Source organism: Eptatretus burgeri, chromosome 2 (genome assembly GCF_056783735.1).
Source record: "Eptatretus burgeri isolate ZD-2024b chromosome 2, Ebu_testis_v1, whole genome shotgun sequence".
NCBI lineage: Eukaryota > Metazoa > Chordata > Myxini > Myxiniformes > Myxinidae > Eptatretus > Eptatretus burgeri.
This window is the reverse complement of record NC_140962.1, coordinates 37,155,773-37,170,133: the sequence shown is the minus strand read 5'-3', so window position 1 is coordinate 37,170,133 and position 14,361 is coordinate 37,155,773. Positions and strand designations below refer to the sequence as shown.

At 42.2% G+C, this 14,361-nt stretch overlaps 2 long non-coding RNA genes across 3 annotated transcripts in view; one reads left to right on the top strand and one right to left on the bottom strand.

The window, feature by feature from the left end:
• The first annotated feature begins 697 nt into the window (after positions 1-697).
• Positions 698-5,332, top strand: LOC147031822 (uncharacterized). Its single transcript, XR_015054623.1, has 2 exons — positions 698-2,940; positions 3,066-5,332. It is a non-coding gene; the product is annotated as an uncharacterized LOC147031822 (long non-coding RNA).
• LOC147031821 (uncharacterized) overlaps positions 4,993-14,361 on the bottom strand; it is a 15,797-nt gene continuing 6,428 nt past the window's right edge. Inside the window, exons 3-4 of one of the 2 annotated variants that reach the window (XR_015054621.1) lie at positions 10,207-10,300; positions 4,993-5,265 (exon numbers count right to left, since the gene is read on the bottom strand). This is a non-coding gene — a long non-coding RNA (uncharacterized LOC147031821). Of the gene's footprint in view, positions 5,266-9,551; positions 10,301-14,361 lie in introns of those variants that run through there. The other variant, XR_015054617.1, reaches the window with a different exon arrangement.

Genomic DNA, 14,361 nt, shown 5'->3' with positions numbered 1-14,361 from the left:
CAAAATTGACACTTTATTCACAAAAAACGATTTTGACCTTTTTGTGACCTTGACCTTGACCTTTGATCCGATCACTCCCAAAATCTAATCGATTTGTCCTCTCATGATGTCAAACAAGTCCACAAAATTTCATGACAATCTGCTAAGTGGTTTTTGTGTAATGTTGTCCACGACGCTGCCCAATGAAAAATGCTTTGTGGTGACCCCCTTGACCTTTGACCTCCAACCGCTAACTCGGGTTACAACAACATATAATATGTTATATTTGAGGATAGGGCATTGAATACTGATCATTTTGGCATTAATTTGATGTAAATTGGAATAAAATTGACTGTGTTATCGCGAAAATAAAAATGTTTGACCTTTTTGTGACCTTGACCTTGACCTTTGATCCGATCGCTCCAAAAATCCACTCGATTTGTCTTTTCATGACAACAAACCTTCCCACACAATTTCAAGCTAATCCACTGTAAAGTTTTTGTATAAAGTGATCCAAAACATTGTTAATACCATTTTGGTGACCCCCTTGACCTTTGACCCCCAACCGCTACCTAGGGTAATTACGCCACACTTTCATGTGGCATAGCCTAGAATGTAGAATTGAGTAATGAACATTTTGGTGTTGGTTTTATCTCGTTCGGATAAAAATTGACCGCGTTATGACGAAAAAACGATTCTGACCTTTTCGTGACCGTGACCTTGACCTTTAGTCTGATTGCTCCCAAAAGTTTCGCCTGGTGTCCTTGAGTAACTGCACATCATCTCTGAAAATTTCATGCAAATCGGTCCAGCAGTTTTTGCGCAATGTTGTCCACACACATATTTACCAATAAATAAATACACAGGGGTCAATACAATACCTTCGTCAAACGAAGTTTGCGAAGGTAAAAATTACGTTCGCCTTAGGGCCCCCCTGCGGTCGCCTTGCGGGCACCTTGAGGCTACCTTGCGTCTGCCTTGAAAATTCTATAGCAGCCGCAGGGACGTCCGAAGGTCACCGTGCGACATCAAAGACCGTACGGCACCCCCACGTTTTCGGTCTCCACAATTTCTAAATACCCCGTGCGGCTCCCCGAAAAATAAAAACATATGTGACTGCTACATTGTGTGAACGTGGAAATACTGTGGCCGCCCTATAATTGCTAGTGGCCGTAGATTTTTTAGACCCTCCGGCCGCCGAGCCAAATGTGGCTGAAGCATAAGTCACACGTGGTTGAGTTATTAGCGTTCACGGTCGTTTCGCGGCCCGCCGCGTCATAGAGTTATCCGTGTGCGACTGCCTGTGATTCCGGAGAGTCTGGTGGGAACCCGAGGCAGTTTCTCCCCCCTCCACCCCCCCCCCTCATGGTCTTCTCACCCTGACCCCGAATCCGCAACAATATACTTACATTGTGCAAATATATATACTTGAATATAACAAAAAGGGGATTTGTGTTCTCGGGTGTCCAAGTGTATAAATAATGTTTCTGTGATATGAATATTTTTCCAAGTGCTGTGAAACAAAAGGTTTTTTTCAAGTAACAAAAACGGGATTCGTGTTCTATTGTTTCCCTATTCGTGGCAGGGTTTAAGAGGCTGATTTGATGTGCCGAACTCCATTAATCTTCATTAACACATCAAATTCAGCTCTCAAAGAATCCGGAGAATTGTCTCTGACCAACTGCTCTGGAATCCCTTTGAGGGCCAAACAACATACATCATACTGCTATTGATTTTCACATCATGTAGACCTGAGTCGATGACATGCCTGCATTAGGTTAATCACAATTGGAACGTTTCATACAACCCATGTTGTTGCAAGTGCTGAAAGAGTTGTTCCAAATTCTTCAAATGATACGCATCATCCAAATAACACTGAGTCTTTGGAATGCTCTTCTCCATGTGCCCCTGGCAAATCTTTGAAGCCAATGATACACTCAAAACTTTCCTAATGTACCTGAATAAGCCCTTGTGTGAACTCAGGGAGAGGTATAATTTGGATTTCTCTTCTACTTCCACATAGATGGCAAGTGACCCGCATTTCATGGGTTTGACCCGTTTTGCTCCTGAAATCCCACATACCAATTTTAGTTTCGTCAAAACCCGTATTGGATGGAAAGTTCGAACAATTCTCAAACCACTCGCAAGGATTGAAACGCAGACTGATAGATCTATGGCAACATTGAGCCAATATGCAAGGTATCGCTCTGGTTTCCAATTTTTCATTTATTTTGGTTTTCAGTTTTTCATTATTTTTGGTCATTTGTTCTCATAATACCCAAATTATTTGGGATATTACGACAATCTGCAAGGCTGTGTGATGTCATGAGCTTTCCCTCACGGATGGCCACATCACAACCCTCCAGGATTCCGTGCGCAGTATCACTTCACTTCCGATCACGTCTAATAAATAAATAAAATAAAACCTGCTTTCAATTTCTACGAACCCGTTTTTCGTCACCTCCAACTTGCCAGGTATGCTTCCATCTGGTTATAGGCCTGCACCAGATCAATTTGACTGAATGATATCCTCCTGACAAGTGTACAAATAAATCTTCGACTCGGAGTAAAATGCACTACTCGATAGCATCACGTAACATTCGGTTGATTGTATCTTTGTAGACACTGCAGATGTATACAATGTTGTCCTTCTCAACAAATGGCACAATCGGGGACACTTCATTTTACTTGTGTTAATATGCCACCTTCTTCCAACCTTTCTCGTTCTTTATTTACTCTTGGCTGCAATGAGTATGGCACTGGTGTAGCTTACAGAACACACAATTAACATCATGCTTCAATACCAGCCTGGCTTTCATGTTCTGATGCAGTTCCTCAAAAATAACTGAAGACTGAGCAAGTTCTGCAGCCCAGAATCATGTAAGGTGGTTCCACTTTGGCTTGATTGAAGTGACTTATGGCGATCTACTTCAACATTCCCTTTCTCAGCCAAACGAAGAAGTTGGTATCCTTGTCTTAAAAACCTACAAGCACAACTTTTATCACTGATTTTCGAACAGCACAGATACTTTTGGAGTGAACCCTACTCATGGTCTCTTATCCCCCATCCATACTCATGACCTCAGGTGAGGTCAGGTATGGGAGCATGTGCCAGAACAGCGTGTCGCTGTGTCCACTTTCCACCGGTACTCCAGGGACCTCCGTCTGGCCATCCCCAGGCAGATACCAGGCCCATCCCGATCTCCTTGAGATGCCGGTAAACCTGCTGCAACCACGAGGCACGTGGTCGGCCCATTGGCTTCCTCCACTCACGAGACTCCCTCGCTGAGAGAATCTGGTGATCGGCAGGATCGGCATCAGGAAAACGAGCCACATGTCCATACAGCCACAACTGACGCTCACGGACTATGCAGGTAACAAATCTCATCCGAGTCTCTCTCAGCAACCGCTCGTTGGACACAAAATCCGACCAGGGATAGCCAAGGATTCTCCGAAGAGACCTGGTACCAAAGGAATACGCTCGTTGACCGTTTTACCTCAATTATCATTGGGGTCAGCTTATTGGACACAGCTACAGCAACTCCTTGAGTATGGTAACCATCAGAGCGACCAGACCAATAGTAGGTGTAACCACCCACCATTATCTCACCGCAATCCGGTCTCCGAACCTCAGAGAGAGCTGCAATACCGATGTCCAAACGCTTGAGCTCAGATGATAACAGAGACAGGTGACCATCCTCTCTTAGGGATAGGACATTCCAGGCACCCACCCAAAGGGACCGCCTCAGGTTAACCCAAGGAGACCGCCGTCTGCTGGACGACACCTCAGCACCACTCCGACACACTCTCCTGCAATCTGACCCAGGAATGTTACCCCGTGGTTTCCCTCCTATCATCAAAGATTGGGGGTCTCGAAGGCTTTGCCCGAATCCCATCATCCAATGAGCTGCCCTGCGAAGGGAAGCTGCACAGGAGGTACTCCCACGGAATGGGTTTTCAGATTTTTTTGCATTTTCGTGTTTTGCGGAATGAAGGGTTTTACGGTGGCCGGAGTGCAAATCCTGCCACCAACCTCCTAATAAAAGTAACCAAACTGCAGGAGGACGTCCGCAGACACAGTTGGGCACAAGATATGGATGGCCGTTGGCTCACAAGGAGCTCCTCCGCCCTTTGACCTCTTCTACCCCAAATGACCCATTCCCAAGCATTCATTTTTTTTGCAGGTTATTGTGACCCCCCCCCTCCTCCTCCTCCCCTTTTTGTTTATTAGTTGTTGATTGATTTGTTCCTTTTCTGTTTCATCCTCGCTTTCCCCTTCCTCTACTTGCTGTGTTTCATTGAGCTTGTGTGCAGCTTGTTCACCCTTAAGTGTCCTTCTCCCCATTCTTATGATCTCACTCTCACTTCTGCTCTGCTGTTGGTGTTTTCCACTTTCCATTTTGTTGCCTTCCATTCTGCTCTCGCTCTTTTATGAGCCTCGATCATGCAGACAACCCCCCCCCCGAAGGTACAATTAATTCGCATCTTCAGTTTGAAGTCACTTGCTTGAGCTTGATGTTTTGCATTGCTTTTCAAAGATCAATGAACCTGCTTCCCCTTGGACATGTGGGGTGACTCAGACCACTCGGTTGGCATTGTCTTCATCATTGTTGCATGAGTGGACTTTGAAATGTGCGACCATAATCATCAATGTTGCTGTTTTTATACATACACTACTGTATAGACATGTTTGGCCTCCCCCTTCTGCTTGGATTTACCTGATCTCTGTGAATCATAAACGGACTATGTCCTTTGCAGTTGCATTTGTAATACACATTTTATGGAATTTTATGGAATATGTGACACCGGTTGTTGGAACCCTTTCAATGACCAGATCTATTTTGGCCTTTTAGCATCCTGTGGACATCCGCTTCATATTTGGTTCTCCTCTAAGTTCCAATCCATATCTATCCATCATTTGCAAGGAAATGGCAATCTGTATAACACGAGCGAAAATCAGGACAGACTCCTGCAGCCGTTTCCTTACAGTTTAATTGGTCAATTCACTGACGAACCAGCCCCCCCCCCCCCCATAGCATCATTCAGACCACCATTGAATTAAAAATGTTCTGTAATTCCCATATTTCACCATACAATCTGCTACATACTCACCAATTTGCTTGTCACGTTTGTGGATGTGCAAATGCTCAGCAATTATTAGCATTGTGCAGGAGCAGGATGACCCCTAAGGGTTTTTTTCACAAGATGTGCGTAAATCTGGGATGACTGCAGTTTGGTGCGGGAGTTGTTAAACTAAGAAGGAGGCTGCATGTTTTTCCTCCATTTCTGCTGAGAAATACAGGAACGTTTTTTTGTTATCATAAAATAAACACATTTCACCAAAAAGTATTCACCATATTTCATCAAGGCTTTTCTGGTACGTTGGCTCGTCTTCCACATTGTCATTCAAATGGCTCAAGTTTGCCCACTATGCTTGCCATGGTGGTGTACTGCACATTACTGCCATTTGGTGTACAAAATGTGACACGATGAGCAGAACTATCATAAAAAATAAAATTATATACATATATATTATCCACCAGTTTGTATGTCCCTCTGTCATGATGTCTGTCTGTTCAGGCGGGGCTTCAAAATCAAATGGCCACCATTTTGTTCGCTCCACATAGCTCTGAGGCTCCACATGCGGAATTCTCTCGTACAAGGGCTTTTTTTCTTAAACGACTCGACTGTGGACCATAAAACCCATGTCGTTATAAAGGTCTTTGTCCGAGTAGTTCCGGGAATCTCACAAGATTGTGAAAGAAAACATCTATAATTGTTACTTTTAACGATATCTACGCACCAGGAAGAAGGGGGCGTATTCTGGCACAATTCGGCTGCTCATGGTCACTTGAGAGTTGCAGTTCCATGAGGTTTCAGCATATCCCACAGGATTGTGAGTTTGACAAGCGACCTTGATGGGCCATGACATGTAGGAGCGATGCTGTTGCAGCTTTGATTGTGGTCTCTGTGAAGTCGGTGATAGCATGATCGGGGAGAGGGAATAGTTAAATATTCTGATGTTTTGATGAGGTAATGGAGAAATATATAATGATTGATGTGGGAATGCCCTTTTGCTTTTATGAATGAGAGGAGGGGGAGGGGAGGACAGAGATTTGGGGTTGGGAGGAAGGGTGGTGGTGAGCAAGGATGGGACAGAATTGGGAGGGGAATGTTGAGGCAATTGGGGGGGAGGGGTTGAGGGCTTTCATTTGGGGGGGGGGAGGGATTGGGAAGGGTGTTTAAAGACTTGCACTGGGAAAGGGATTGAAACTTTAGGGTTGGGAGGGAGAGATTTAGAACTTGGAGTTTGGGAGGGGGTTGATGACTTGGGGTTTGTGAGGTCGGGGTGAGGGTGGGGAGAGAGCTGAGGACTTGAAGTTAAATTTTACATAATGTGGAGTTCCACAGGTCCCTACTAGTATAATATTAATGGCACAAGGCATACACAATGTTCTCAGATGCAGCCAGATTGACAAAGGCCTGTTAATCTTACTGTTGACATCAAGGAACCATTGCGTTGGCAAGTTCTGCCTTGCTGTGACTGTGAAATTCTCACCATAAAAATGAAGCCCCGATCTCGATCCTGACAAGGTTCCAAATCCGATTCACCTCATCACCAGTTGTCACACATCAGACAATAAACAATATGGTGAAACTAGAACGACATTATTGTTGCATATGGCTTCATAGACTGCAGAGGAGTTGGTTTCACGATTCGAATCAATACACCACACTGAACAATCCATTGGGACCATACTCTGTGCAGAGCGTTGGTGCTGCCAAAGCAGTCTCCTTGGCAATTGGGAACAATCTTGGAGGGTCGCCACTCCGACACAGGATACCAGCAAGCTGGTACTTATTTTGCCGACCTCAGAAGGAAGACAGGTCGAGTTAACCCCACCTGGCATTAATTCAACAGCTGAGCGGGATTTGAACTCAGGACCCGAGGATCCCAAGCCCGCCACCCTAAACATCAAGCAAACACCAGGCATACCACACTGATATATGCCCATTATCACTCTCTCGCTCATATATTAAGTCATTTTTCCATCCAATTAACAAGCCTGCCCCAGAAGACATGTAGTCTTTTCCTTTAGCTAGTAAATGCCATTGTGGAACCATGTCAAAAGCTTCCTGAAAATCGAGATAATCTAAATATACCCCAATACTATTTCACACTCAGATAGTCGACTAGTCAAAGAACACCAGCAAATATCAAAAACGGTTTGTAGTTAGAAGAATCCATAATCTCTCTAATCGTGCAAGAACCATGCAAAGAATGCAAAAACACAACTAAGTCAAAATTTTGTTTAAAAAAGACAAAGGCTCAGAAAGTGCCGTTTCAGCCACAGAATGACATTAATCATAAACACGAGGGAACCAACAACGTGCTACCATGTCTGTCAATTTCATCAGGCAGATTGGTCTGCCTGTCTTCTGTAATAGCTTGATCTCTGGACACAGATATTTAATGTCCACCACCTAATGCTGGAAGACAGGACACCCTGTTTGTCGGCCATCCAAGGGACAACACACACATTGATGAATCACCCTGGTGTGAAACACCACGAAGACAGATTATAGCTTGATCAGGATTCAAACCCAGGCGAGACAGCTGAGAGGTGAGTGCATACCTCTCAACCAACCTGTCAACCCACCTTATTGTAGTAATTAAAAACATATTTAAACTTCATGGGAAAATTTTAAAAAAATACCAATACCTGGAAATACAGTATATACCAGGAACAGTAATGAATACATGTGAATAACAACAATAATTAAACAATTATATGAGACCTCAGCAATGAAATATGTATACAATTTGTCGGGAAAAAGTCCGCACATGGTGAAGCGGGAAAGGCCGATGGTGCCTCGGATCGGTCATCCTGTGAAGCACCGAAGTGTGCATGTTTTATTAGCTGTCACGAGAAAACATTTTTCTTATTGAGATGAAAACGAATTTTTAGAGAAAGGTATGATTACCCTGGAATGTACTTTCATGCTGGACTTTAGTGTCACACAAAGTGCATTGAAAGTCTGAGTTCACAGTGCAACCATGAGGTTGTATCATCTGGAATCCTGGACATTGTACCATAGAAGTTTTGTTGTTCTGTGTAGACTATATAATCGCTGATACACCCGAGAGACAGCCTCAAATGTCATTCAGAATGAATATAATCATTGATAAAATTTTGGAACGATCCAGTAGTCGAGACCCAGGAAACACCTGCTGCTATTCAAATATATTGAGCCAGACATGTAGAAAAATGGGCAACTACTGAATCCTGAAACAGGTCGTGTCTGACGAACTGAAAGATGTGAATCATCAATGGAGAAGCACATAATATATATGTAATATATAAAGCTCTTTCTAACCACTGAGTCACTCACTGACTCTGACTGATATTAAAGATTGTTGCCTTCCGGGTGACGAAGAAAGCTGAAATTTTGATGGCCGATGGACATCGAAGCCAGTACACCGTCGGGGGGGGGGGGGGGAGGGTCGCAGAATTGTTGAACAACATCCATAAATGAAAACATAAATAAATGAAAATATAAATAAATTAATTTATAAACAAATACATAAAATGCAGGTGAGTGACTCAAGACAAGAGGCAAGCAAGGTAATTTTGTGCGCCGATGGACATCGCAGCCGCTACATCAGAAAAAAAAAATCACAGAACCATTGGAAAGCATCCGCATATGAAAACATAAATAAATTAAAAAAAATTAAAATAAAGAAATTAAAAAAAATCAAATGCAGGTGAGTGACCCGAGACAATGGGGAAACGGTTCATATGCTTGCACAATGTGTAAGCACACCCCACGAATATATATATATATATATATATATATATATATATATATATATATATATATATATACATACATACATACACTAGTAGTAATGCCCGGCGTTGCTCGGGCTTGCAATAAAGCCTGACGTTGCCCGGGCTTTCTTGCAAATTTCCTGAATAGCTGTTAGCGGTTAGCGGTTAGGGTTGTAGTTAGGGTTAGGGTAAGGGTTAGCAGTTAGGGTTAGGGTCAGCTGTTAGGGTTAGGGTAGCTTACCCTAACCCTAACACTAACCCAAACCCAAACCCTAACCCTAACAGCTTGGCGTAGCGGAGGTAAACAACGCCCGGGGCAAAGTGGAAATTTGCGTCCCCCGTAGGCCTTAAACTTGAGTGGATTTGAATGGAAAATCCCATAAGGGATATCGATTTATAGATTTTTTCGAATATCAGAAGTGGTATGGAAAAAATTATAGCCATTAACCTAGGTTGGACCAAAAGCCATAATCGTACCGAATTTGAATGGAATCGGTTGGAGTTTGTGAAAATGCATCAAAACGAATTTTGAGGGGCCTCTTAAGGAAGACAATAATATCATTAGTATATGTGCCAAATCTTGTTTCATTTCATGCAGTAACAAAAATCTGATGGTGGAACAAAGAAAGGGGCGTGCCGAAATATTAATATACAAATATATATATATATATATATATATATATATATATATATATATATATATATATATATATATATATATATATATATATACGCACATACATATTGTTACGGCCACGGGTACCTAGTGTATTTTGAGGGGGTTAATCCTCGTTTCTCCTTGGAAGAACCGTACCTGGTGCCACCGCTCACAATTAACTTCATGGTGCGGTGAGTTGCTTTAAAACCACGAACGGCAATCAGTTAACCACGAGTTCCAGTGTCCACCGTCTACTTTGCCGTTTAACTTGAGGTCATGTGGTCTCCTGACCGGGGAATGCGCCCTCGGTGATGCACCAATCTTATCTTGATTAAATCTTAAGTAAGGAGGCCGAGTGTTTATCGGTGGTGCACGTCGACAATGACAGGTTAATTCGTTTGGGAATTACCTCGCAGTCCATCTAGGTTCGGACACTGCTGGATCAATGGAAGGAAATGACAATCACAGACTGGTTGAAACTTCAACAAGGAATTTATTATGAAGAAAAATAAATCAACTGAAGAACTTATTTCCTTGTGGAGTAAATGGATGAATTCAAATCAATCAAAATAATCAAGCAGCAAAATAATGTCAAAGAAAGAATTCAACAAACAGTTATAAAAAAAATAGACAAAAGAGTAGATGCTCATCACAATGCCTTACTTAACAATTAAACACTAGACATGGGTACCCAGCAGATAATTCAGGGGGAAAAGAAATCCGGTCTCGGCTTACCAAGGCAGAAGTCGTCGTGCGTCTCATAAAATGTCTTAAAATGTGTGAGCATGCTTTGGTCCACTGCCAGCATCTTGCCTCGCCGTGCACCCACCTGCAAACAGACAAATTCTCTGTGTAAATGTGTATTGTGTAGCACCGCTCCAGGTGGGAAAGGGTATTACAACCCTCCACCAATTTACAGTCCTGTATTGCTGTTCTCACGTTTTCCAGTGTTGTGAAGTGTTTTGAATTATTGACAGTACAGGCATGTTTTTGCTTCATGCACGTGACCTGTGTTTTTTAAATTTTATTTTATTTCCGGGAGCGATTGAGGCAGCTGTCAGTTGCCCATACACCACCCAAATAAAGGTATGTGTCAGAAGAAGGCGTTACACGCTTGAAACAAGATCGCCCAGAGGGCGGGTACTCTGCTAGAAAATGTAACCCGAACCCTAACAGCTCGGTTTCACCAGTATCTGATCAGTGGTAATTAACATAAAAATTCTGCTCACCCACTGATCTAAGGAGTTTTAAGGTACAACTCACTTGGACAGCCAACAAGGCAAACATGAAGACCATGGAGCCTTCCAAAGAAGTGAGACATAATGTGGTGGAGAAGCACAATCGACATCAAATACCATCGGAACTGCGACATAACCCACGTATTACGAGATAAGAGTGGACTTCAACAAGCAGAAGAAAATATGTACAAGGTGAGAAAGATAAAGATGAAAGAATTATTGCTGCAGATTGTGGGTTTTTCAGTTTGATGAAATCTGTCCTTTGGATGGCCAAATCAAACATATGAGTGAAATATATGATACCTATCTGAGTCTTCTTCAAAAACATGGAGAAGCAGATGTCAAGGTAAAGACGGCTAATTTAAGGAGGTAAATAGAAGCAACTATGGGAAGATATATAATTCAGGAGGCCACCGATAAGAAAACTTGACCTGGTGTGCTTGCAAGAGACAAAACATGCAGCTGTAGGAGAAGCAGCAGTCTTCTTGTTCTTGCGTATGGCAACTTCGCTGCCGAGGTTGCTATCATTTCCTGGAAGCGCGACTGTGTCGCTGATGCAGAGTCCCTCTACCGGTACACACCGGTACTCATTTCGCCGACCTCGGAAGGATGACGGGCTGAGTCAACCCCTCTTGTGTATTAATTCAGTGGCCGACAGGGCTTGAACTCAGGATCATAGGATCCCAAGCCACCACCCAAACCAATGAGCCAACACCAGGCTCAAAGCAGCAGTGAAACCTGACTTTGGCAAAGACATTCAAACTACGTATGATTGTGCCAAAATTGTACGTGGACATATTCTCAAATCTAGAGAAAGTGCTTGGGTTTTTAATGGATCTCTAGATAGTGAGCATGTGCCAAATGTGTTGTACAATTTGCTAAAGTGGATACTGGGAGATTCACAATCAGAAATGACAGCCACCTTTGATAATTCTCAGTTTGATGTTTTGCAAAGAATAACTGTCAATATTGCTCAGAGTATTATGTATTAAGTAAAAGCTTCCAGGCAAATGTTGTATCAACTAAAACCTTTTGATTCTGGTTTTAGACACTGGGTCACAAAAACATGAAAATCAGCATGTGATAGCTGCACACTTTTGGTGTAAAGATTCACTCTTCCACAAGTAGTAAACATCTTATCAATTTCTTACATGCAAGCAATGTCAGTGTGGAGGATGGTAGGCCACTACGAGTAGAAACACAGCTGGCAGAAGCTTTGATACAACAAATGGCTGAAACAAATGGTGTGCACATTCCACCTGGTACGTCCATGAGTAAGGCTGGATTTTTTGCTTTACAGTAGATACCATCATTTTTGCATAGGACACACCAGATGGCAAGAACACTCCACATGGCACAGTATTGGCTGCCTATCAGAAGCAAAGAGACCAAGATACACCAATGCACCCAACTGTGAAGTTCGGACCCCCAAATGATGGTAGAGCACTGAAACACCTGCCGAGCAACATAGTTGACTTGTTAACCTGCCCAATAAAGGGAAACCCAAAGCCGAAGGACAACCCCAAACACAAGCAGTTCAAAGTATCAAAGAGTGATGCTTCAGGATCTTAAAGAGAAGGAATGGTTTCGAAATTGAATGTACGGTTGACAGGTCAGTTGGAGGTGAGCAGCAATTTGAAGCTTCTGACATGTCATCAAACAAGTCTGACGCTGATGTTTCTTCTTTGAATGAAAGAGAAGAGAAAAGTACTGAAAATCTTTCAGATAATAAAGAGCAGTGGCAAATCCATGGCTGAAAATGGCAAGGTGCAAGTTATTCTGACTGTTCTGTTTCAATAACAGAAATGAAGCCTTCCATCTAACGAAAGGTATTGTCATGTCCATGCCGATTAACACCGACGCTGGAAGGATGAACCGAAGCGGTCTTTTTAAATGCATTGCGTTCAGTATTACTCTACTTACCGTTTCCCAAGGTCACCCCAATTGAGCCAAAATCTATGGCAATCACACATAGAAAGCAAATGGCTGAAACAAGCTCATACCTTTTAAATGATTTGTGTTTTACAATGAAAAGCACAGGGATGAGGGTCGACAGGATGCTAAAACAAGCGGAACAAACCAAGTGAGTCAAAAGACACAAAGTGGAGAATGGGAATACACAAACTTGTATACAATGCATGAGAAATATACTGCAAAACATAACCCACGAGTTCCCACAGATTACACTTTTACAACACTACAACAATGCAGGCGGGACTTCCCTTTTCTCTGGGATACACAAGGTGGACGCAGTTCAACACAAGGCAGCCAGTTTTAGAGACCAGGTGCAAGACAAGAGCTCGTAACAATGGTGCCCAGATGGTTACATACGCTGCCTCCTCAGCATCATGTGCAACAAACGACTTACTCTGACAGAACCCTATTACATGGCAATCTAACCTACATAAAATACACAGATCATACTACACTTGCCACAGTCGAGTTATGGATCCCCGAGTCTTCCACGTAATTATGGGTATCGACTTAAGTTACACATTTTATTGTCAATATATAATTTACATGTCAAATTTACACGATGGAAGTGTATATTTATTGCTGAAGGTTGATATTGGATCCAACTTTAATTTTGTTATGTTTGTTCTTCAATTTTCATAATTACGGATGCACAGTCAAGAGGTAATTAAGTAGGAAAAGAGGTAGAAATCGTAATTATTTTAGATAAAATTGTCTAAGTTTGAAGTTTTGTTTGATCTAGTCTAAATGTATTGTAATTTATCTTGATCCGCTAAACATTTTGAGGTGCTATGTTCAAAGATTTTCTTTTGAAATAAATATTTCTACATATTTATTGTGTAATTCTTTCACAAAATGAACTTTGTCTCCAAAAATGGACTACACCAAAAAAAAACAAAAATTGGCAACATGTTTTTTTCTTAAAGGTTTATGATTTATGCCCAGGGTTTTTGGCAGCAGACCAGGGTTTATGAAAATGTATGGCGCCAAAACTTTATTAGTATGTACTAAAAATAGTATGTGCTGCTTCCCTGCTTTGTGCTCAGCAGTACGTGACTTTCAAAATTACGTATGAATGCGAAATGAGGTTGTTTACGCATGTGCTGTGTGTGTTTATACTGACTCGATGCCGCTCACCAGGCACTTATAACCTGCCGTTGCTTACACAAAATCTTGGATTCAAATTGTCTTTTAAACATAATTTTCAGCATTTAGATGAAAGACTGGCAAATTCTGATGGTTAACCATAATTTTTCTGTTCCTGAATGCAAATCGGACTCACGGAAATATTGAAATTTGACAAATATCCACGAATGAGAAGAGTCGAGTTCATATAATTTCCTGTTAGTACAATTAGCTAGCGGCAGCCGTGGTTAGAAGACACATACAAATACATACGAATGGACGCCTCTCCTTTCACCAATAGATGCAAAAATTGAGTGATTTTTCTTGTGGCCCCGAACCAAACAAAATACATGTATTTATAACGGCACTCACAGCCCATACAAGTCCCACTCCCACATCCTCCTCACAAACATAATTAGTAAATATCATCATTTTAAACTTACCCTGTGCATCGACAAGCCACCAGACCTTGCCATCAGTACTAAGAAGCATGGTTTGGTTAGAATGCTCCAGTCTACGAGTCTTTGGGCCTTTCACAGGCCCACATGGTCGG